At 50.6% G+C, this 26,218-nt stretch overlaps 2 protein-coding genes across 4 annotated transcripts in view; both read right to left on the reverse strand.

The window, feature by feature from the left end:
- Positions 1 to 1,243, reverse strand: part of LOC146187427 (protein roadkill-like) — a 180,455-nt gene extending 179,212 nt beyond the window's left edge. Inside the window, exon 1 of the mRNA XM_084607689.1 lies at positions 935 to 1,243. The gene's annotated coding sequence lies outside the window, so the exon portion shown is untranslated. The remainder of the gene's footprint in view (positions 1 to 934) is intronic.
- LOC146187428 (uncharacterized) overlaps positions 1 to 26,218 on the reverse strand; it is a 148,514-nt gene that overhangs the window by 75,721 nt on the left and 46,575 nt on the right. For all 3 annotated transcript variants that reach the window (XM_084607685.1, XM_084607684.1, XM_084607683.1), the window contains one exon: positions 17,429 to 17,505. The gene's annotated coding sequence lies outside the window, so the exon portion shown is untranslated. The remainder of the gene's footprint in view (positions 1 to 17,428; positions 17,506 to 26,218) is intronic.

Consider the following 26,218-nt stretch of genomic DNA (forward strand, 5'->3'; position numbering starts at 1 on the left):
TAACCATTCAGTTTTGAGGCACGAAACAGCAACGCAAAAACGTCGCGGGAAATACGACGTAATATTCACAGAACGCGCGCGCCACTTTCTCACATGTTACATAACTGCGAAAAACCGCAGTGGCAAAAAAAAGAAACGCATAAAATTGCCACAGCGCTCATTCTGCTGGTGCAGATGTTTACAGCGCCGCAAGATTCAGATCCATTCAGTGCACGTAAATTGTACGTGCTTTAGAGCTGCCAGAGTCCTTCAGTCTCTCTCCGATAGGTTTCCATAGTCAGAGTGTAAAGCAGAGGCTCAATAAACCAATGCAGATATGGGCCGAACGGCTTAACGCTCACTTCCGACTGGCAGATTCCCCCTTCTGTACAGAAAAGAAAAAATTCCCACCATTATTCCGATGACCATAGCCGTGCGAAGTTGGCCGCCTCACCCAAAAGCGATTAGGCCACAACGTTCAAATGCGAGAACCAGGTACAACGAGGTCAGCGCTGGTGGTAGGCCTCGGTTAACTTCGCCGACTGAACGAAATCACCTTTGCGAAACACAACGTTCCAGTCTCCGCATCTTTTTTTTTTTCCCCTCGAGAAATGTGCTTAGAACTGGTGAGAAGTGAGTGACTGCAGCGTGCAAATCAGCTCACGCTGTGCGCAAAAATGGTACAGGCAAAAACTCCGCCGCGTTCCCGCAATCGGTGCCCCCAACGCTGTCAGCTGAGTAGAAACGTGACCCGCAGAGTTGGGCTCTCGCGAAAAACAAAATAATAAAAATAAAATAAAAAGGGAAGGTGAGAGCGAGTCCCCGCCAGCTGCGCTATACCGGGCCTCCAGCCAATAAGAACAAGTACGTCACGGAGATTTCGTGGACGCAATTAGGATTAGCGGGAAATCTCAATTGCGCCACGAACCACCGCGGCCTCGCTTTCTACACTTACCGGCGACGCTAGCGGCGGGTGTACCTCCGAAGGATTTCTCCAAAACGCCGAAAAGACAGGTAAATCCACGGGTTCTGCACCCTCCTCCTCCTCCAACTCAGAAGCGGCGCATCCGCACCCGTGAGATGAAGATCACGTTGACAGCCGCACACAGTCCAACAACTCAGCACTAGGCAGCTTCACAACCGCTGCGCGCACACGTGAGGAAGCGAACAAGCGAAAAAGAGCAAGCGTGCGCGCGATCTGCACCGTCCGATCTCCTCGCCGCTTTTGCGCTGGTCGACCGGCTCGGCCAAGCGTCGCGTCGCCGACTGGTGCCGATCAGGGCGCCGCCATATTGGCCTCCGCGGTTCGCCTCATTCGCCGCACCGCGGCAGCACCAGCAGGCGGCGTTCGCCCATCATGGAGCCACTGCAGGCGCTCTCCGATTGGCCCGAGAGCGCGGACGAATCGCGGTCGAGGTTTTGAACGAAGTCTCAATGACAGCCGAACAGCCGCAAAACAGAAACGGCGCCTAAGATTGGCCAAGAAGAAGCAATGTTTACCGCATGCAAATAGAAGGGTAAAAGAAAAGTACAGATGCCGTGGACAGGAGCGGAGTGACACCACATAACAGCGCAAAAAAAAAAAGAAAAAAGAAAAAAAAAAGAAAAGAAAAAACAGAGACAGCTCCACGACATTATTTTCTTTTTGTTTTTTTACTCGACGCACAATAGAAAAGGGCGTTTCGCATCATTTTCGCGACATGTCAACCGAGCAGAAGACATCTGGTTGACGGCTCTTCGCCGTTTCACAACGCACAAACAGCTATAGGGGTAAAACAAGCGCTACGAATGCTGAGCTTATCTTTCGCAGCAAGAAGATGAGAGAGTTTCCGATGACTCGAGCAAAAAGAAAGAGAAACTAAAGATATGCGAATGAAGAGCGCACAGCATCTTAAGGCGAATACCTTTCTAGGCCCATGCAATGAAATCCCGTGCGCGAGATCTATCAATGGGATCTGTACTCGAGATTCCGCGAGGTTCCGTGTTCTTGTCTAGCGTTCCTGCCATCCCACACTTGGACGCGCGCCAAAGAACGTTACGCAACAGGAGCGATGGTGTACCGTCCAAACTAACACATGCCGGAGAAAGTGCGACATATACTACGCATTTCTTTTCCTGTACACCAATTTTAATTATATGTAGCACAGCAACAAACGCCGATAACAGGCAACTGATAGGAGAGGAAGGGTAGGCTTTCGCCGTTCTCTCCTTAGGGCTATAAGAGGCCCTCTAATCTTTTCTTTTCATTTTTTTTATATAACATCACTCAAATATTTCAAATGACTGAACAAGGCGCACTCCCGAGTTTGCCACTAAGGCACCAAAGGGGCCAAATTCTTTTAGAGGTAACAGCTCAAACATTAATAAAAAAATATTCCGAGAGCATTGTTGAATCTACACTACAGAAACGCGAAAGCCTTAGCGTTGCTGCTGCACAGGGTGCGTCACGTTTGTTCTCGTTATCATTATCCACTAAATGCACCGTCACTATCATCGCTACTATCATCCTCACGGTAGGCAAGCAGAAGTACGCTATTTTACGATCCCGGGCGTGGCGTATTTGTTGAAAGCGTTCGGCTGGGGATCCGGGAGATGGAGGTTCGATTCCCAGTGGAGACAGGATTTTTATCGTTGCGGAAGCAACACTGCGCTTTCTTTTTCTGCGACACTGGGCCCGTATACGCTCTCGCGTAAAAAGCTCCACAAATACACAAAAGTACTATGGCATATAATGCGCCCCTTTCAACTTGTATTGCAATAGCACGCATTAATAGCATGCCGATCGATGTGCGAGCAACGAGTGCGTGTTTAAGAAAGCCACGCCCGGCGCAGACGGCTTAACTGTGCACATTTAAACGACATGAAGTTATGCTCGCATGGGGTACAACTGCAGAATATAGGGCAGGCCAGCGCTTGGTCGACCGAAAAAGTATAGTATTGAATTTGTGATATCATTACGACGTAATCATGCTGAGTGATAAAAAATTAATCACAGAAGCAACATCTGTTGTGTTCTTGAACGATACCGGCGTCAGATATATTTTCTGCATCATTACCCACATCACAAAACTACGCTATCAGACTCAGATCAGAATTCGAGTTTTGACGTTAATTTCAGGCACCACACAGATATATAAATTTTGCTACCTTACTGGTTGCCCTACCCCTGAGGGCGGAGACAGATTTTAATTAAAAGTAAGCGTTCAGAGCTCTGTGCTGACTTCGTCTGACAGTATTTTGTCAGTCTCTTTCATAGATTTTTTTTTCTTGTAATATTTACGTCGCAAATAGTCACCGTACCAGCAGTCATCGGGTAAGCGTGAATTTGCGAATTAGAACCGCCAAGGGAATCCCGATTCCAAGACGAACGAAATCACCGGAACGGGAAATGCAACTGAGGGCGCCGAACAATTTCGACCACTTGCGACGCTGTCCAGTCGATACTTGTCATCGGAATATGGCGCTCGCTGCCCGAGCCAGTAGTCGAACTAACGATCACCGCATTCTCCAAGATGACCCGCGGCGTAAGAACGGAGCACTGCTCGAGGATGGAACAGTGTGGAATCGAATGTTGATTTTCGATGTGCCCTTCCGTTTGCGGTGCGCTGCCTCCTCTCGCCCTCTCACATGTCTTCATGGTTGTTACTGCCGACGAACACATTTAAATGTCTGCATTACACACTTTCATCCACCTCCTTTGCACCCGCGCCTCACCTAGACGAGTACAGAGACGACAAAGCTCTATGACAATGTGCACTATTAAGGCTGCGAAACGCTGGCTGTACAGTTGTTTATCTCTCCCACACTCTGCTGAACCACATGGCTAATTTTTACACCCAAAGGTGCACATCGACTAGTAGGAATGAGATAGAAATTAATTTTAGTAACACAGAGATTTGAGCTAGTTGGTTCATCTTCGATATTTTACCGGCGAGGCGACAGGGGACGAGGAACAAGAAGAGACAAGCGCTCAGTCTAACAACTGAAGGTTTAATGAAACATACAAGGAAATATGTTCTCACATGACAACCAAAAGCGCATGCGCTATCCCTTCCCACCAAAGAACCAAAACATACAGCTATGGATCCAAATATGACAGTTCACAATCATTGATAATTACTGAAGGTGTGCTAACGCACGTGTCACTATTTTTATGGATGTGATAGGCTTCACTGAGTTCTCTGGTCAATTTGTTCTGATTCCTGAAAATAATCTTAGCTTTATCAAGGATCGGAGTGCATGCTTTTTTCGACAGCTTCGATGAATCAGGATCATTAAGATCTCTGTAATGTAGTGCTAAGTTGGATGAGGGCACTCCTTTCAAAGACGTTTTATGCTGGCGGAGGCGTGTATTGATGCATTACCCCGTTTGCCATATACACCTCTTCCCGCATGTAAAGGGAATGTCATAGACTACTCCTTCTGCACATGGCACAAAACGCAGCTCATGTTTTACTTGACATCCTTCGCTAGTTTTTTGTTTTTGTTCTTTTGCGTCTCCTATCTACCATAGCACAAATCTTTACCAGCCTGTTGGGAGCCGAAAACAACACTTTAACCCCATATCTATTGCCAACTTGTGTGAGCCTGTGGGATAGCTTGTGAACGTACGGTATTACCGCATAAATTCTTTTAATTTTTACTTGTTGTGCCCGATAGATCCCGCCTACCAAATGACTAACTTTTTCAGGATTTTATTGCAGGCCAGTATTATCACTTCCTTTGGGAAGCCTGCTGTCCTTAATCTCCGAACCTGCTGACTGAAACTGCTGTCGATAGTGTGGACACACGATTTTGTGATAGCCGAACCCAAACACGACACAGCTATGCCGCACTTGACTATCTTCGAATGTGCTGAATTGTAATTTAATAAGGGCTTTTCAGACCTCTGTTGAAATGACCAGCACACATGGTCACCTTTTTCTTCTAGTCTCATATCCAAGAACTCGAGCTGATTTCTTTCCAGTGTTTCATAAGTAAATTTAGGACCGAACACATTACGGGTAAATATATTTAAAACTTCTTCCACCTGCGTCTTCAGATCACAGCCTCCAACAAAAACCAAATAATCGTCCACATATCTGAAGACTTGTTTTACGTCTTTGCCTAAGCAGTTTTCGATAGCTTTGTCCACATCAGAAAGAAATATATTACTTAGTACAGGCGCTACTTTTGATCCAATGCATACCCGTTTTTTGAATATACAAACTGCCATCCCATTCAACAAAAGTGGATTTTAGATAAAGAGACACAAGCTCCAAAAAAGATCCTACAGAGACACCGCACTTCGAAATGAATGCCTCTTCATCATTGTCTTCTTCTATACACTTCCTAACAAACTGGAGGAGCCGATCATGGGGTAATGAATAGTATAAATCCTGTACATCTATACTAAACATCCCACAGACACCTGGGTTACAGCATTTTAAATATTCTACCACTGTCACTGAATTTTGCACAAGAAATGGATCTTCTACAGAAAGTGAACATAAACAGCTTTGTAAAACTTTGAAACAACATGTTGCCATGTGCCCCGTTCGGTAACAATGTAACGGAAAGGAATACCAGTTACATGTGTTTTTGCTGAAAAAAATATATCTAGAACATTTCTTTCTGCTTTCATGATCGATGAACGTAGGCCTTCCAAATTCATGTCTTCCGCCATCTTTAACGCTTCGCGCTTCTGCTTAAGCGCATTAGCGCGCACAGGTTTAAAGTTCTTCACAATGGAATTGTGTGCCTTTTCACTGAAAAGTTTCTCAGGTCAAATAACAAAATATTCTTCTTTATTTGTCGTCTCTTCTTGTTCCTCGTCCCCTGTCTCCGCGCCGGTAAAATATCGAAGAAATTAATTTCGACCACCGGAGGTTATCTCGGTCGGGTCAGCACCGAGCCAGGATCTAGCCCACAACGCACATAGAGACAGCTCTACCCGCGAATGCAGTTGAACTACAGGCAATTTCAAAGCCTTCCTCGGCCCAGAGGGAAGAGAGCATTATTTTCCTCTGTCAAATTTCTCGCCTAGGAGAGAGACTAGGGTGCTGTGTCGACATCTCGCGCCCCCATTCGAGAGCGCCACGCACACTTGGTGATCCGCCTCTCGAGCAGCAGGGGTGAAAGGGGGGCACTGAAGGGCTTTGTTCTCCTGCCTCCGGGAACGCTGGCGCGGTGATGTACGCGCACGGTGCATACACGACCGCCAGTAAATCACGCGCTACGCCTCAGTCGGCGAACTATGGAGCCACTACTGGAACCAATTTCTCCGCACCACTGGCGGGGAAGGACACTAAATCCTCTCAAGCGAATGTAAAACAACGAATGACGCCTCCTGGCGACCGTTTTACTACGGACATACGTGGTCGGGCGTAGAGATGTACAAGGGCAAAACGTCTGTTGCTGTCTGGCCATTGCATAGAAAAATGCAACGGTTATCCCTTAGTCTTCCGTAAAGGTTTGCCGACCGTGTACGCACGCGGCAGAGGCGCCACTGCAGTGGAGGAACAGGCGGAAAGATTTTTATTTTTCCCTCGATTAAGGGGACAGCTAGAAATGATAAGAATGGAACACGCGAATGAACGCTCCCGCAAGCCAAAATTAAGAAGAAAATTATTCCCTCCCTAACATCGGGAAGACATCGGCGATCAAAAGCGATGCTCAACAAAGCGCGCACCGATGCGTGCGAAAGGAGGAGAGACTTTATTTGCGCATGTTACCGCATGCCTTAAAGAAACAGCCAGCCCTGCGAATCTGCCAAACAATTCAGAATGCGATTTTCGCCGCGGGCAACCATGAAAAAGGCATCACGGAGCGCACGAAGCTGGGCTAGTTGGTTCCTAGTAAAATTGTTAGACATTCTTCCAGCGCACGAAAAACGCGCATTGTCTCTTCTGTCTTGGTCCGTGTGTTTTTCGCGCGCCGGAAGAATGTCTCACGTGGAAAAGGTGTGACTACCGAGAAGCCCGCTGCCTACGTACATCCCTAGAAGAAAAGCATAGCGTAGAATGTGAGTGAGACGGAGGCGAGAATATGAAACACAGACCACGCCCTCCCCCTCGGAGCAGATCCGCACGTGAGAATACGAACTTTCGATCGAAGCCCTTGCGCTTTACGACCGTGCATGGCAGCAGCCGCCGACACGGGAAGAAAACGACTCTCCGCTTCTCCGTAGCCATAAATCCTCATCGCCTTGACCCAGATGGAAAGCTGGCGCAAAGCGCGGGGTCCCCAGCTATCCGCGTATTTGTTTTCGCTGGCCCGGGACCCGCTGCTGCCAGCCAAGGTGCATGTGGCCTCCGATCGGCCGGTTCGACACCTTTCCCAGCTCCGCTCGTCCGGCGTTGAACGCCGCAAACGCTATACTTAGTAGCAAAGCTGAGCGCTCGCTCTTTCTGCCGAGGCTTTCGGGCCGCCGTGTGGCTGCTGAAAAGAGGACGTCCGCGGAGAAGCTGATCGCGAAACACAGGTAGGCGGAACATAACTGACCAGAAACACAAAAGCAAGAACACGACACCTGGCCGAAGCCGCACCGGGCGGACACTCTGCTGTTACTGCTCGTAAAGGAACAACTGATCGAGCTGATTCTGGCGCCTGGCCGCTGCACAGCAGAGCGCAGTTATCTCGTACTAAGTTCCGTCCACTGCGCATATTTATCACGACCGGAAGAGAACCGAGAGAGAAAAAAAAAATATTGCTACGTCGATTGACGGACGAGAAAGGCAAGCAAGGAGTGAACAACACAATTGGGAGATGGAACTACGCCTCCATCATGCTGACGGTGACAACCAAAAGAGTGTTATGCTTCCCGAAAGGCACGATAGCCCCGAAGTTCCAGCGGGCAGCCCTATACAAGCGGCGTCGTCTTCAGCGCGCACGAAACATGCATGCTTTGACAGTGACCCACTCTCGCTGCGACGCAGCTCTCCTCAAACCCTCATTCCCATGCAGTGCCGCAACAACGCGCAGAACGGGCGTTTCTGAAGGAACAAGCACGCAGACAAGGAGCTAGACACAATAGCACCCCTGTTCCTGCTATTACATCTTCATACTGGTAACCACTGCGCTGTGCCCTTTAGAGCCAGCCAGCGACCGGAGCGAAGACAAACCTTGGCTGTATTCCTCGTCACTTCTGCAATATCTGCTCAGGAGACCTGGTCTAAAAGCTCGTCATCGTCCAAACGTGCGCAAACGTGAATGTGTGTCCCCAGGGAGTGCGCCGAGGTGGTCGGGGCAGCCCTTAACGTTCTCGGAAGCCTCGGCGGAAACTGTTTTAGAACAGTTTTGGCAATGAACGCCTCGCCACACCATAACATCGGCCACAGCAGAACCGGGGGAAGCCCGGGAGACAAGCTCCTTCCAAATCGCCAACGACGTAGTGAGGCCGCTATCTCCAGCCGCCGCCGAGATCACAACCAATCGCGAAGGATGAGAGGGCCACCGATCAACAGCGAGCCCCAAGGGACACGGGCGTCAGCGCGCGCAAACGAGGAAGCGGCGGTTGACGACCGCCCACAAGAGCAGGAAGCCCCAAAACGGGAACGAGGCCTCGGGGCGCCAGGCGCACCAGTGTCCCCAGCGGCTGCGGCGGAACATACGTGAGGAACGGGGCTAGAACAACACAGCTGCTGCTGGAGAAACCTTGTCCCGGTTCGCCTGTCCACCAACACCGCTTCCTCGTTTCGTGCGCGTGGAATGCACACATGCGGGGCGAGAAGTGAAAGTCCCCGGCGCCGCGTCCTTGGCCTTTCGTGTCTGCCGGTGCTAGTCGCGCACGCGCCGGATGCCGCGACCCGAACACGCAATCCGCGCAACAGAAGATGCGAGCGAAGTCCTGCTGCGCCAGCGACACGAAACAGCTTGCGCGACGATACCGCGACGTCTGCATCCTGCAGGCGTTGCGCGTGTGGCGACCTCGGAGCAGAACCCGTCGCGCTCCCTAGACACGCCCAAAGCTATCCGCAGCTACTTCCCGGGCGGCATGCACAACGCTTGCCCGCTCGGAAGCCTGTGCGCCTTCTCTACATCTCTGCATACAGTCCACTTTCTCCCCACTTTTATTCATAATATTATATTTATTTGGGTGGGCGGATGAAATTGAGAAATTCCAGTGGATCCAGCTGGCATAGGACAGGGTTAGGAGGAGGCCTTTGCCCTGCAGTGGGTACAGGCCGACTGACGATGAAGAGAAATACTTAGACTGACGTACAGACACGACCATGCCTGAACACGGGGCCTCCTGTTATCTGACCAGCGTATATCAGTGCAGCGCCCAAGTGAACCAGTGCCCTAAATGTGTACAAGCGTTTCTCGCTCCACCCCTCATAAGCAATACGCACAGCCGTCCAGCTCGTTTCCCCTTATCTCGGCCAACGCTGATGCGATGGGCTGCATGTGCAGAAACGCGAGCGGCCCTCGATCACCCTTGTGACCGTCGAGGGGGCGTTACTACAGCCGCAAACGGCACAGGGTTCGCCGGCGCACCGGAAGACCTCTGGACGGCCTCCGGCCAGCGGGGCAGGTCGGGCCGCCGGGTCACCGGTGGCTTCCGTCACACGCCGCTTCCGCGACGAATAGCCGCAGCCACCAGAGCAGACCGACCGCAGCCTTCCCCCGGCCACTTTTTTTTTTTTTCTTTCATGCACTCAGCGGCACAAATGCGCGCGCAGAACGGGGACGGTAGGCGAGAAGCCATACACTGCCTCCGGTGTAACATTTCCACACGCGTTCTAGCCTTGAAATACACTTGACTGAAATACATTAGACTGGATTGGACTGGATTGAATTGGGCTGGATTTGAATGCACTGGACTGGATTCAATGAATTGGCCTGGTTTGCATTTGAATGAATTGGACTGAATTGAATTTGAATTAACTGGACTGGATTGAATTTGAATTAACTGGACTGGATTGAATTTGAATTAACTGGACTGGATTGGATTTGAAGAAATTGGACAGGTTTGGATTGAATTTGACTGGAACGGACTGTACTCGACTGGACTGGATAGGATTACACTGGATTGATTTGGACCGGATTATATTAGACTGGACTGGATGGCATTATATTGGATTGGAGTTGGCAGCCCAGCGTCAAGCACACATGCTTCCGCTACGTATATCCTGGCCCAGCTGAGCTAAGCCACCGCCGATTCCAAGCGTAACCATAGCTCCCTAGCTTTCGGTAGCCTCGATTAACATGAGCTGAATCACAACTAATGTTTTCGCTCGCTGACACGTCGGATTTTCTCGAGAACGGGGCCAACACACACGAACATGCAGTACCGCACAAATATATATATATATCACGCAATGCGCGCAGAAGGTACGCGTACCCGTGTTGACGGGTGTACGGCAGCACCAGTATATGCCTCCGCTGCGACCAGGCCCCCCTGTTCACTGTGCACACAACTCGAACATGACGCAGAAAAGATCGCAATCCTCGAGACTCGCGGCCAAGCCTGTCGTGGGCAAACGGAGAATGAACGCAGCTGCATCGTGTCCCAGGAGAACAGCAGCGCGGCAGCTGTACCCGCTTCTACAGTGGGGGGAGTAATATACGAGTGCGGTGTACCACGGCCGAGAGGCCACCTCTGCTATTGCGTTTCACTCTGCGCCCGACAACACGCTTGTACTAACACCCCTCCCCTCGCAACTCCGGAGCGTCGCCCGCACCGCAGGTTCGTCGCCCCCAACAGGCGCGCCCCGCATCCGCAAACAGCGATAAGGCAGAGACTGCGAGCGACCAGCTGTCGCGTGGCGAGCGGCCCGGAACGCGAACCCAGTACGTCACCTCACTGCGCGGGTGCCTTCGAGACGGCGGGATGGCCTTCAAGCCTGGCTGGGCCCACGACGGCGATACATGACGTCCGCGAATGTTGCCCATCATCGGCTGGTTATTCGCTAGTCACAGCCTGCCATCGCCCTCTCCTCCTGCCTCATCGGCTGAACGCACGTTCGGGAGAAAACACCCACAAGACTACCGTACCACTCTGCTCACGCAGAACGCAGCGGCTGCCACACGTTTCCACGGCGGCACCCGGACGCCCAGCGCGACAAACTGAATCCCGAAACTTTGGTGCCCCCAACAATGAGCATGAGGAAGCAAAGGCGCCGAATTAGGTCATTACAATGTACACGTCTGCCGCGCCAGTGAACGAAGTGCAGCGCTAAATCCTCTTCCCTTCCTTCCTCCCTTTACTTCCTCTCTCACTTTGGTGAGTGCGCGGTTCATTAGTTCATTGACACTGTGAGACACGGCGCCTCACCTTTAAGTCATTGCTCTCATAGTCGCAGCACTGAAAGACCAAGACCATACTCCTTTTTATTTATTAATCCTCCCGGGACGTAGAAGCAGTAGAAACGCTGCCAGCCACCTTGCCGAAACGCGCGGGCCTCAAGTTGCAGTCGTAGTTAGTCGGCAACATCGTTGCCTGTCTGAGCCGGCGCGATGAAGATCTCGGAGGCCATGCCCTGTTATCTTATTCCGTGCGCCACACGCATGATGGCGCTACGTGCACGCCAAGCGAAGAGGAAGTACAGCGGAAAAGTAATTTGCCACTCGCTTAACTGCGTGTTCTGTAATTCTGTAATTTACGTGCTCATAATTATTATTATACGCCACAATACACTTGTCTAAGGACCCCGCCGGAGTGGCGCAGTGGTCACGGCGCTCGACTACTGTTCCCAAGGACGCGGGATCGAATCCCGGCCTCGGCGGCCACTTTTCGATGGGGGCGAAAAGCAAGGCGCCCGTGTGCTGTTGTTAGTGCACGTTAAAGAACCCCAGGTGGTCGAAATTTCCGGAGTCCTCCACTACGGCGTCTCTCATAGCCTGAGTCGCTTTGGGACGTTAAACCCTACAAACCAACCAACTTCTCTAAGGGACATTTCTGAGAAAACACCGCAATCAACAGACGCGCCTTTGTCCATTTCAAACCATCTAGCTGGCGTGGCGGAGTGGTTAGCGTGCTTTTCTCGCACACCGGAGACCCACGTTTGATTCCTCAGGTAGGCGATTTTTCCTACTCGTTTTTATTTATTAATGCTTCTGGATTTTCCGCTCACGGCCAACGCCGGACGACGCGGGACGGCGGCCGCCGACGACGACACCGACTTTTCTGCGACACGGGGCCCTTCCCTTAACGCTATCGCGTTAAAAAAGGTACCTTGACACCACTCTCTGTCGATGGAAAAAAAAAATGGAACACTCGCCAGACAGTTTCAACCGGCGAGGCCTGTATACAGGTTCGACGCAAAAGCAATATGGTCATATTCTATGGGGCAGCTTCCAGCGGAGATAAAATTCAATATCGCAGCCGGAAAGCGCTGGTTGGTTTGTGAAGGTTTCACGTCCCAAAGCGACCCAGGCTATGATAGACGCCGTAGTGGAGGACTCCGGAAATTTCGACCACCTAGGGTTCTTTAAAGTGTGCCGAGAGGCACACAGGCGCCTCTCCGTTTCGTCTCCATTGAAACGCAGTCGCCGGCGGTCGGGATCGAACCCGGGTACTCGGATACATTAGTCGATCGTCTTACCATTGAGCCACCGCGGCTTTATTTCTTTATTGCCACTTTGACTTTCCAAAAATCAAACAGCGAAATATTTGAAACGTGAAGTCCACACTTTGGCCAGCGGGGAACGGCAAAACTGTTTTTCGATGTTGCAGAGCATGGAAATCGGCGGCGAAGAGTACGCGCAGGACACACAACGGACGCATCCACTCTTGCGACATGGTCACACATACACTGACTTCTCTACGGTGACGTAGTTTTGCCACCACCGGCGCACAACGCGAACGAGAAAATATTTTCTGCGCGCAGTGGTAGATCGCGTTAAACATCTTGCCAGCCTGGTTTGTCTGCGGGAAGCCCATCCATGGCATCAACGGCAAAAAATTAAGGGGGACACTTAAGCTCCACTGTAAAGGGCATGATGCGATAGTTGTTTCACACAAAAGGACCATGTGTCCTCAGTTTTTATATGTATTTTTTCTCTTACAGCCTGCCGGGCGATTACATCACCGGTAAGCTCGGACGCCCCTGCTTGACATTTGATGCGTCCCGCGCGCTTTCAGCGGAACGTGCTGATTGCGTTCGATGCAACGTCAGGGGACCACCGTTAAGGGTATGACGCAAAAGCGTTTCTCGATCTCACACACACACACGATGGTTTTTTTTAACTTTTTATATTTCATTTTTCATAAGCAGATACTTTGCATCAGCAATCATTGGGTTTCCATACTAAAGATTTTGACACATTTGATCCCCCTTTTTCCAATTTTTCATATCTCTAATTAATCAACTGCATTGAATACAATGATAATTCATCAATCAAATTAGAATGATTTCATAATCTCGTCATCGTCTATCACACACCAGTCAATCTATTACTTGCACCATGATACAATTCTTTTTTACGCAGCCCTCGATTCTTTGCGGTGCCGACGACTACAACGACGGCTTTTCGGGCGAACGAGCTGTATTATTAAGCTGTCGCTAAAAAAAAACTCCGTCCCTATATTGCAGTGCATTGGGAATGAAAGGGAAAGTTGGTGCAACGTTTCTTGAACACACAGCGCAACAGATGAAGCGAGTAGACGGGAACAGCGTCTACTCGAGCGTCACTCTCAACACTGGGCCAATGCGCTGCTTTGGGCAGGAAGTACGCAGCCTGCGCTACATCATTCGGCAATGGTGAAATGCAAGTTTCGGACACGCTCACACACATCGCACGCGTGAGAGAGTCAGCTAGCTAGGAGCAATCGGCGTCAGCCAGCAGGCACCGAAAAAGGCAGCACGCGCACAGTAAAGTGACCTGCACAGCGCCACCCAGGAAGGCAAAACAGTCGAAAGCATTCCCTCGGCTGGAAAATGGCCGAGACAGAAGCCGACTCTTCCCATCCGCCTACCGGTGCGCGTCAGCAAAGCCGCTAGCGCAGAACGACCCTGACAGCAGCCGTCCGACAAGTCACAATCCGTCCAGCAATGCGACCTACACCGTTCAGGTTGAGGTGTCAGCTTCCCCTCACTGCACGCAAGTAGGCAGGGGAAACCCGCTGCATTGACAGCGCGATGACTATGCTGGGAAAAGTACCTACGGGGAAAACGGCCGAAGTCGGTGCATTCGTCTCCGCATTGTGTGCCCGTACTTCTTGGCACTTTGCCCCGTAGTTCTGCCTCAGGTTTACGGGATGGTGCTCCTAGAAGTAGCTCCTAGATATAGGCATTCCTTGAGCAAACCGGCGTGCTTACGCTATGTATATCGCGACACCTTCCAGGTCGACGCGGAAGTGATGAGTCGCTCGCTAATCCCTTCACTTCGAACCATAACGACGACGTGAATGCCTGACTATTTGGTGCCAAGCCAGGAGCTGGCGCTCATTCCCCACGAGCTTGAGTGACTGTATATGAACTCTACCCCGAGTCGCACGCGGAAAGCGCGGACAGGGGGACAACAAAATGCCCTCGAGAAGTTGCAGCGCCGCGTGTTTCCTAGTTGGCGAAGAGTTCTCGCCGAGTTAGTTTACCGGACCGACTCAATTAAAACGGGCCAACACACTCATACTAGCCACCTTCCGTGAATCCAATCAAAACCAGGCCGAACCGGAGCAGCGAGAATCAAGAAGCTCTCTGCAACAGCCAACGGTTCTAAAGAACAACGTTGGCACGCTCAGCGGGGCCGTACAAACGGGGAAAGCCACCTTCGACAAGCACTCTTCGCGCGGAGGGGTTCGATTAAATCTCATTCGAGTACTGCGCACAAGAGGCGCATTTCCGGCAATCCCGATCCGCGCTCGGGGCCGAACAAGGGAAACGGCTCGGACCGAGGCGGCCGTGGCAGCTTTTCCTCGTGACCCACAAACCTGATGGCTGTCTGCGTGCTCGCGAAAAGGAAAGTACTACTCTCCGAGCGGCCACTGTGTACCGCTGAGAGAAGGTGACACTGATTGGCACGCTGACAGGCACGGTTCGGTTGGTCGCACATCGTACACACATCCAGAGCCTCACGTGCTGTCTAAGCAAAACCGTGCAGGTAGCACTGCGGGCAGGACGCGCAGAAGTGCGCTTTTTGTGCACGGTCAATGGGGCTCGGTTAAGCGCCGCTACGTTAATCGTGTACTTCTGCGATAACGTCCATAAGGACTTAATCATGCACCCCGAAGTATGGCTACACTACATTACCAATAAGCGATTTCAAAAGTATCTCGTGCATGGGTCAAAGAAAGAATAAAAGCCCGACTGGTTCGATTGTTGCGAATACCTGCAAATGTTACAGGGATACAGAGAACAGATTGTTGTCGCGCTTCAATGGAAAAGGACTTCGCTTTAGATGAAAACGTATCTTGCTAAGCTACATTAAAAGTACAAAACTCCAAAGCAAATACTCAAATATAAACGGCATACTTTGCAAGTAAACTACGGCGCGTCGACAAAATTTCTTTTCTTTCCCGGGGCGGGAGGTCACTGATCGCAATGCTAGGCGCCACAGCCACTCACTCCTAAAAGGTGACAACGGCGCATTTTCGGTTTAAACGTCGATCATGAGTTTCAACAGTGACAAGTATTTAGGTGCAGGTCACGTGACACGTGAGCCACAAGGTAGCCAATCTTAATTGACCCCGTTACACTTGCCGTGCACGATTTTGCGAACTGCACCAGAAGTGGACAAAACTAGCGGAGCTACAGCACGAAAGGTGAAATCTTGCCAACTAGCGGAGCCACAGTGCGACGGCTGATAGCGTTTTACGAAATCCTGGCAGGATTTTGTACAACGCTATTACCCTTCGCGCTGTTGCTCCACTAGTTTTGTCCACTTGTGGTGCAGTTCTAAAGTCGAGCGCGGCAAGATTTCGTAAACTGTATGGAAGAAGCACTTTATAATATATATATATATATTTCAAGGAAGCCCGCAATTGAATTTTAATATTATAGGTTTTATGATATATATATATATATATATATATATATATATATATATATATATATATATATATATATATCATAAAACCTATAATATTAAAATTCAATTGCGGGCTTCTTTGAAACGCCTTCCCGACCATACCTCACATGAAACTTTGTACTTCGTTTGTGGTCAAATAAACTTCGGAATGTATGCGCACCAGCCCGTCGTCTTTTAACGCTTGCTTGGTCAATCCACCGACAAGCGTGTCGAGTACAATTAAGGCACCTAGCGGTAGCAGCAAGGCGTCTTCTCGTCCCATCAATTTGCGACGGGCGCCGCTTCCAAGGTTCGCGCAGCATCGGCAGAGGACGGCCGTGCCAAGCGGCGGGAAAGAAGCCTCGTGTCACACACTTGGCGGTAGTTCCTCGCTATTCTGCGCACAACTTGGCGCCGAAGTCCGCCTCGCCAAGGTCTTCCCCCGCTTCTCCGCAAACACGCCACGCAGGGCGGCGCTTGGCGTCGTTGAGGCGCCGCGCCGTCCCGAAAGCAAAGTGCTCGTCGCGCGGCTAGGTGAAGGTCAAGGTCGACCGACTCACCCCGTTATATCTACCAGCCAGTGCGAGAAACGAAGGGAAACTTTCGGCACTCACGTGATAACAAAAGAAAAAAAAGGATGGGGAGGGAGAAGCGGCAGAAGAAAGAACTCGGCAACAAACGGAAGTACGCGCGGTCCAAGCATTCGCTCACGTGTCCAGCATCCCACGGACGGAGCAAAACAAAACGCCAAGAGCGCATGGCAATGAAAACCGGAGCAGGGACGAGTCGCGAAGGTCGTATGCAGTGCGGTGGGGTATGAAAATGGAACACGTGGATCGCTGCAGTCTAGCGAGTAGACGAAAGCTGCTTAAAGACTGCGCATGCGCAATGAGTGCCGGACTGGCACGGTGCGTCGTCGTCCACACACGCGTTTGGTGTATGGTAGGTCGAAACATTAAACCATGCCTCTCGGAGCCCACTTTCCCGAGCGCAGAATACAATACGCGCTCTCGAATAAGTCTCGTTTTCCTCGAGATTCCGTGAACGATGAAACAACTTCAGACACCAATGCAGCAAAATTACCAAGCGCATCGGATATTCCCCTTTTTGCCTGTGCATACCTCGGACCCACAAATTCACAGGGAAATCGGCAAATGAAACTAGGTGCGCATAGCCCCGTGTAAAATAAAAAAAAAAAGAATGCTAGATCTGGAACTGCTACAATTCACTATATTCTTCCACCGCGAGTACACACAGAAGCAGGCACACCAGACCACTCCTGATCAATGTGACCACCCAAGGGTATATGCGATCAAGTGCGCACACGTTATGGTTAGCCAGCATCGGCTGTGGTTCGCCGGCAGAAGTGATGACGACCGGCGCTGTTCTCGCGACATTTCCATGTGGGAGACGCGACTAAGCAAAAGGCGCGCCCCTTCAGCGCAGGAAATAATGTCTTACTGACGATAAAAAAAAAAAAAGAAAAGCGACACGCTGGCGTGCGCACACACGCACTTACGTTTGTTCCGTCTACCCAGCAAGGTCAGCAGGCTCTGCACAGGCGGATTAAGAGAGCTCGCATGCCAGGACCCCGGGCTGGAAAACAGAGAGGCAGCAATTGAGAGCGTGAGCCACGTTACGATCGGGTCAAGGGGCAGAAATTCACAACGAAACGTGCTAAATTTGAAGCGAAGGGGACAGTCCATGCGGCTTACTGCAGCGTGCGACATGTGGCACAACGCTAAACAGAAAGAAAAGTAAATAAAGAATCTGCGTTTCACTTCAGAGTCTGACAAAGTGTTAAACGTCATTATATAGTTGTTTCGGTTTTAGGTAAAGGAAAGACGTCAGTCTCATTCATTGGCGGAACACCTGCACTTGCAACGAACGGCATAAGTTGCCGGCAGTGTTGCCACCTCTGTTGTCTTGCATTCCGCCAAAACTGCAGTCTCAAAATCCGTAAAAAATCCGCTAAATACTTTGAAAGAAAATAAAAACCCACAAAAATTACCACTAATATGTACTGCGGTGCTAGATGTGAAAATACGTGCAGTGAAACCTCTGTAAGACTTATAAATAGATGGAAATTTATCTTTTTTTCTTTTTCTTTAATGGACGAAGCGCTGACAACACATTCACATACAAGAGGACACGGACAAGCGCTCACTGACAACTGATCGTTTATTGAAGGGAAACATACATTATATAGGCACACAGAGGCGGCGATGCTGCATCAACTAGCCCAACAAAACATCCTTCTAAAATTTATCCTCCTTTGTCACAGCCTTCAGCAGAACAGGTTAATAAAAAACGAAACCAGAATGTCGACCGCCGTCGTAAATAGCTAGCCTCTGCTGGTGCGTGCTCCATTAGCAGCCTCCAGCAGAAAAGCTGGAAAATTGTATCCCATATATATATATATATATATATATATATATATATATATATATATATATATATATATATATATATATGTGTGAAGGAAAGAAGCCAACAGTCGGCGAAGCCAAGGAAAGCGTTGCGGATGGTACCTCATGTCTTTTTTTTTTTTATGTTTACTTGGATAATCACAGAAATTAGTAATGTAATCTGTTAAGGGGAAAGATAATTAGACACAAAGTAGAAGAAAAAGTATATATATACATATATATATATATAGCCCATCATTCACTGCAAGCACCCGTGGCAGTTCGCACTAGACAGCGCTGTTCGTGCCTTTCAACGAGAGTTCTTCCCTGCAGTTAATACTCGTGCAAGAAAAAGTGTCAAAAATAGGCCGCGAGGCTACCGTTCTTAAGGATAATGCGGAATAAATTGTTTAAAACGGCAATATGCAAAATTTTACAGATTTATTTTAAGCACTTGGAAATGACAATTGCAAGGATACCAATCACACTGCTAGGTAACAGCAGGAAGTTCAGCTGGCTACACTATCTTTCAACTTCCGCGTTGAGTCGCGGCGCCTCGCAGGTTCTACGGACGGGTCAATTGGATGGGATTATTTGTCACCCTAGAGCAGCCACATGCAGACCAGCTGCGAAGATCATCAATACCTCGAAGCGTATCATATAACGCCATCGCCAACGAAATTAACCACATCACGGACGACCAGACTGCTGTCGCTGTGTGAGATCACCCCCACAGTTCTCCGCACATAACCTGCAGGCATATTTTAAGCAGAGACGAATGACAGAACTTAACATCCACTAAAAATTCACTGTAAAACCTGAAATCCACCAAAACAACGGGACCCGCCAGATAAATATTTGTAATCCGCTGAAAACACCTCTACCCGCTAGATGCAAATTTTTCCCGGCAAGACAAAAAAAAAAAAAAAACAAACGCTAAATTTAGCAGGAAATCCTCTAAAATGGCAACACTGCTTGCTGGTTCGAAACTCCACGCAGACTAGCCTCCTACTTGCTAGATGGTGACAAAACAACGCGTAGCAAAGAGATAAGACACAGGCGCTGTGTCACAAATGGATAACCAACTTGCCCAAGCTGCTCTCCTTGCTATAGATTGGAAGTGAAGTTGTATACCACCGCCCTGAACACAGCACAACCAACCGCTGCGTCACAATTCTGATAGGAAATCACGTGGTGTAATTTCGGTTGCCACAACCCACGGACGATACTCGCAAGTAAGGCTTTTGGCCTAATAAGCACGTCAAATGCCAGATGAGGAAGAAGGAAGTCAAGGCAGGGATATATCTCGAGAGAGCCCCGAAACTGATTGTAAGCAGCGTTGTTAGACGGCAGCTTCTTCAGCTGCACAGAGTAAGTGGGACGAGGACCCCTTCAAACAGCAGTATCGATGTTGCAAATTTCAACGAGGCAGGAATAATGTGAACTGGATTCGACTGAAACTGCCTGCCCTTATGATAATACACTCAAAGCTGGTCAAAGTAAGACATCTCTCCGCCAACAGCAAATATGTCTTCTCGGGAAGCTGACACACTCTGTGCCCTTATTACCGGGGCCCACATGTGTCATACACTCCAGGCAGTAAACATCGACCTCGGCTGAGTCAAGCTCGACTGCACTGCTCGATTCGCTTCAATCCCACAGCTGTGTTTTCCTTTACCACAACAAAGGCACGAAGAGATCTGCTCTTTGTCGCGCATTAGAGGTCGCTTGTTTATCTTCGAATGAGGGGATCCGTAATGACGTCATCAGGTCGCACGTGTTGCACACATGTCGCACGACGCTTTTGATAGTCACAGCGAGCAACCGTTATACGATGACGTTTCGTCTTCCCGTTTTCCATTGTAGGCTGAATTCAATACAGAGGCACCCACCCTTGGGAAGAACGTACCGCACTTTCCACATGCCGCAAAATTCAGCGTACACGGCAATGCATGCCACCGACCCACCCAGGGTTCGAACTCGTTGCAAGAGCTGGTCTGCAGTACAGCTAGGGGGATAATTTTAGGGGGCACGTATGTCTACAGGCGATGCGTTCGACCAGCGGCAGGAAACACCATAAATAATCGCCAGGAACATACACTGCGCACAGCAATACGCATACGTTTTCTTTCCTTTTTGACTGAAAACCTCGTGTGAATGCTTATGTGAATCTACGATGTTTGCTTCCACTCCGTTGTATTTTTTTTTCTATGTGCTCCTGATAGTGGCTGCAAAATTTCAAGCAGCACGCGCATGTTGGACGCAACACTTAGCGAAGTGTTTAGTTTCGTCATGAATAAATTACTGCTTTATCGTCATGAATAAACGACTGCTTTCATTAGTATTGCCGAGATTCGTAGAAACGAAAAATTATCGTCGAATGATCCGTTAGACTACTTTCATCATGCTTGCGAGCCAACACAAGCTGACTACTGCAACAAGTGTTATGTTTTGTCGTCCCTTCCGTATCAGACATCCCGAAATTATTCACCTGCATCCATCTGCCGGTATGCTGCCCGCACTATTTGTTCGTTTAGAGCCCAGAGGGTTTGTTTTAAGCCATGTATTATGGCTTCTTTAACAATCGTGGAAGCCATTGGAGAGGGTAGGACGAAAAATCTTGTTTTCAGCAAGTTTGGAAACATGGCTCAGAAGTAGACCCCCTGGGCTCTAAACTTTTGAGAAAGGCTTTACACTGTAGTAATTCAATTCAGCACACTCTAAAGGGATCAGCTGCTTCAAATACAAGATGATGTACTCCCCCTCTACCATCTACCCCTTTTCTCTCTCACACACACATACACACAAAGACGAGCGCCTTTTTAAGTGGTAATAATATGCTAACAGCCTGCCTGGAACCCCCGTCTCTGTCTCGAAAAAACTTTATTTCAGGCGTGTTGCAACGAGGAAGTTTGAGGTAGTCGGGGCCGCCTCTGGCACAATCACTAGGTGGGCTCCTTGTTACAGGAGCACATTGGCCGCCGCTCGCCAGCTTCAACTCCGCAACGAGCCCGACTGCTTATGGCTCGAAAGAGGGTCGGTAAAAAGCAGGCCACGTGCGCAGAGACCGTACAAGCCGAAGTGAAGCGCTTTGTCGCACCGTACTACGCGTCTTCGGTCTTGCACACCATTCATGTCGCAAAAGTGACCGAGTTGCGCGATACACTTCGCCACTCGGCAGCGGAGCGAAACTCAGACCTACGCTGCCGGCATTGCTGGCGCACAGCGCACTTGTGGAGGTACTCGGGTCCTCCGCACCAATGCAACAGGTTGTGAGAAAGTGCAATAGCGGAAGAATAATAGTCAACATTTATCTACAGCTACCCCGACGACGCCCTTGCGTTCATAACCTGCTCGGAATTATTGAGAGAAGTGCAGCGAGGCCAACGAACAGGGGACGCCGCGATGTGCTCGACAGAACGCTCTCTTCAAAGTTCGGTGGCATCGATCAGAGACTGCCCGTGGGAGCTTCATGCCAGTATTGCCCCGGCCGCCGCCGATACGTCGAGAGAGCATGGCACGCGTCCTTCACGCCCCCCCCCCCCCCCCCCCCTTCTTTACCACCTTTTTTCATAGAACAAGAAAACATGACAATCCGCTAAAAAATGGGTGAAAAAAAAAAAATAGACCAGCACAAAACAATGCATCCCCATCGCAACCCACAAGCACGGTTTCTAGAGAAGTTTGGTCGGACCAGCCTTTCAAGCCCGGCTTCTGGGACGCGAGGTGCCGAAATCTGACTTTTCCAAGCCATTTGGAGGCGAGACGGGCCGCTAGCCGCGCCTGTTTACGCAATGGGCTTCAGCGCTGTTGCCGAGCCTCGCCACACGGTACCGATGCCTGGCAGCGAAGCCAAACGCGAGGCACAGAGGAGCACGGAGTGAGTGAAACGCAGTGCAGCGCCTCCGACGACTGCGCAGCGTCAACGACGTCAGCGGCCGAGGCCGCCGGCGGAGGGCGTCCCTCGCCCTCAGCGCGCTTCACCTTGGACGCGCAGCCTTGATCTCCAGCGACGCTGCAAGGTCGCCGCGACCGCGTCATCGCCAACGCCGGAAGGACACGCGCTCCTCCTCCTCTACATCCTCCCTCCCTTCCTCCGCCGCCGAGGCGCTATCGAGTCGATTGATTTCTGGCCGCTACCTGGAAACGGCTGCCATCCGCCTGCCCCAATATGTAGTTCACCCTGCTGCCCTCACGTGCGCGAGCCTACCCTTCGCGCTAATCGAATTCAACAAACGCGGAGGGGAGAAATGACAGCAGCGGCGAGGAACGGTGCCGACGATCATCGCCTTCAAGAGGATAATTCGGCAAAGTGGGTCAAGTAGCGGCAGCCAGACGATATCTGCGCCCGTTCCCTGCGTCGTGTTCGGGGCGCAAAAGGCGGAACGGCCCGCGCTCTCAGCGCACACTGGCGTCCAGGTCGTGCCTGCGGCCCTGTACACAACGAAGCGACAAATGTGGGCCAGCACCGCGCCTGGTGAACAACACGTATGGCGAAGAGCACGCGGTAACACGGGCAGCCAGTGTAGCGCGTGGGAACGAACAGTAATCAGAGGTCGTAGAGTTCGTCGCGCAGGCGGCTGAGAGGCCCTACGGCATAACCCGACACTTGACAAGATATATTCTGGAATTTCGGTTAGGCTACTCAGACGTCGTCAGTGGGGCTCAAAAGGCAGAAACTCCAGGTAACGCGAACAGAAACGGGCACTCAACAGCGTCTGGCGCTGCCAAGTGATCCCATATTTAGCGAGGCCAAGAAGCTGTCACTGCGCGTCAAAGGCGCTTTGGAGAAAGTCAAGGAAAAATAAGCGACGTCCTTACTTCCACTGCTGAAAGTCCGTGGTGTAGCTACCAGACGTGTGGGTGTAACGGAACGCCCATGCAACAACCAATAAAAAAAGTCGTTAAGTGGCACAGCGAATTGCGGCACACCGCCTATAAGTTACTTATTAAATGTAGAAATTTTGCGCTTTAAAGACTATTTATCTGCAAGCATTGCATTGTTTTTATTTGTCGCAATAGCGCCCAAAAATGACCAAAGCGATTGTAACACGAAATCTTTCGATTGGGCGATCTCCGCGGTGAAGAACGCGCATGAGCACATTCAGCGGGGTCGCTGCGATAACCACCGCTTCGTCAGACGGACACAACCAGCGTGGACAGCGCGTGAGGGCGGAAAAGTCCCCCATCGCAACAACCGCTTCTCCGCTCGGACGAGCCACGTGGCGCCCTTGAAAAAGAAACTGCAGCAGCAGAAGCCCGGGCTCCGCGTCGATACTGTCAGGGACGCGGGGATGAAGCCCAGTCAGGCTGCCGATGGCGCAAGCAGCGGCCCTGGCGAAACGGCCGGGACCCGGGCTTGAGCTCGGGGTTTTTCCTCGCTCCCACAATTACCCCTCGCCGCCGCGCGCTGTGTGGCGGCTGACGTCGGCCGTCGGGCACGCCTATTACATGCCCCGCGCGTGACTTGCAGCGAGACTGCAAACCACTCGCTCGCTTGCGAATGAAAGCGTGGCGGCACGTACAACCAAACTAACTCAAGGCCAATAGCTGCTCAATTGACAACAGCAATCGAATCTCATTTTGGGAAGCAACCTTATGTCCGCGCTACTCGGGGAGAGGGGGGCATTTGCAACTGAGTCGCGATAACAATAACAAATTTGGGACGAAATTTAAACTACGCCTTTGAGATTGTAGCTGCAGCCACAGTTAATGACTCCCTTCTGCATTCCAAGGCAAAAGCACTTTGATACCCGCTCAATGAGACGTCCCTTAATGCGTGTCTCCAGATTCTCGTTAGCATATAGTCGTAGAGCTGCCACATTAGGTGACAAACCACAACTGTAAACAAATGCATTCTTCAACCAAGCCTACGCATCTGCATGCATGGCACAGGGGTGCATTTGATTACCACTCTCGAAGGAGCTACACTGGGCCACTCCATCGCGACACCAAACAAGACAACCAGTCCCTTGCAATATGCCATCTTCCAACACCGACGCCGGATTTCCTTTCAACGCGATCGCATTAAAAAAGAAAGCATGGTGGCAATAACCAATATTTGCTTCCTGCGCAGCGATCGTGCTGACGGCCACTGGGCTGTCGGAGAGCTCGGCCGGAAGAAGTCTCGGAGCGCGATAATAAACGGCAGCCCGCTGTGCGCCATTTGGGCCAAACATCCGGGAGAACTCAAGGGGGCCCAGCTCCACCCCCACGAATAACACGCAGCGAACGGACAAACGGCCGAGTTTGAACACGTGTAGTTATACCTACGCCGTTGGCAGACGCCACGGGAGCGAGTCGGAGACGAACAGCCCTTAATGCCAACATATGTACAGCACGTTAACCACACAACGTTAAGAAATAGGAAGAGTGCAGAAAGGGTCAGAGAAAAAACTCCAGTTAATTAATGACATCCTTGTGGAAATCAAGAAGAAGAAATGGGCATGGGCATGTAGTAGTGCGAAGAGATGATAACCGATGGTCGCAATGGGCAACAAAATGGATTCCAAGGGAAGGAAAGCGCAGCAGGGGGCGGCAGAAAGTTAGGTGGGCGGATGAAGTTAAGAAGTTCGCAGGGGTCGAGTGGATGCAGCTAGCACAGGACCGGGTTAATTGGAGGAATGTGGGAAAGGCCTTCGCCCTGCAGTGGGTATAGTCCGGTGGATGATGATGATGATGATATGCAGCACTGTCAAAATATAACGTCTTGCACTACGCACAGCCGTGGGCCAAGACAAAGTATGATGTGTATTCGCGACCAGCTTCCGATAACAGCATGTTAATCACTGCACGCGAAGACATCGCTGATGACACTCGCAGATTATATGAACACCGAGAAGCCAGCAAACGATTCCGGATGAATACAAAGCAGGCTAAGCACGTTCAAGCAAGCAGCATATATATAGGCGCAGAAGAAGACCACCGAGGGAGCGTACTTTACGAGAACCGAGTTTCGGAACACCCCATTTTGTTTTCTCCTTCAATCTGTCGCTCGTCCACGGCCCAAGAGAAGCCAATGGATACGAGCAGTTACGATTTATGAGGGACCTGCACGTTTTTCGCGCAACGAATCCTGGAAGGTGTGAACGACCGTCATTTGTTCGCCAGCGTCGGCCTCCGGACACACCCGTGGCAACATCGATGACACTAAAGCAGAAACTATACTGCTCGTGACGTAATGCTATGTCGAATGTCATTTTCGCGCAGGCTAGGTCACTTCAGAAACGAAATCGGAATCAGCGCACTGCGATGATGGTGATGGTGATAGTGATGGGAATCTTCCCTTTGTATCGGGCGGCCGCAATGAATGTGTTCGGCTGTGCCACCTATGAACGAAGCGTTGACATGTTCTTGGTGTCTGCGTTCTGTGACTGCGGAAGAATGCGCCTAGCACTTAGTGCAGGAGGAAAGCCTGCCTGTTTAGAAACAACACGCGGGCCCAGCCGGCGCTGGCGGAAAGCAACCCAGCCTGCTACTGCGCTCGAAATATGGCTACGTCACTGCTCCTGCAGTAACGCAAGACTGTTAACAGTGACCCAACTGCGCGAAGCTTGGGAAAGGAAACTGCGAAGGGAGCTGAGCTGCTGCGACAACAAAGCGCCTCTGCGGCGGCGCACAGTTACACAAGCGACACCCTCCGCTTCAGTAGCTGTTCACGCCAGTTTACGCTACGTCTCGCGCGCATCCTTCCCCATCGGCGGGACAAACGGCTGCGCGGGTAGAACCGCTTAGGCTGCACGCGTCGCATCGGCCGCGCATAATGGGACAGCGAACGTCGCCTACTTCCACGGAAGCAAGAGAAAACACAGAAAACACACAGAAAAAAAGCATAGCAAAAGAAAACAGTGGAAAAAGATGCGAGGGCAGAAATAACCTTCTGCTGTTTAACTACCACGCTC

This window comes from Amblyomma maculatum, chromosome 6, assembly GCF_055883805.1.
Source record: "Amblyomma maculatum isolate TAMU_Amacu chromosome 6, ASM5588380v1, whole genome shotgun sequence".
Classification (NCBI taxonomy): domain Eukaryota; kingdom Metazoa; phylum Arthropoda; class Arachnida; order Ixodida; family Ixodidae; genus Amblyomma; species Amblyomma maculatum.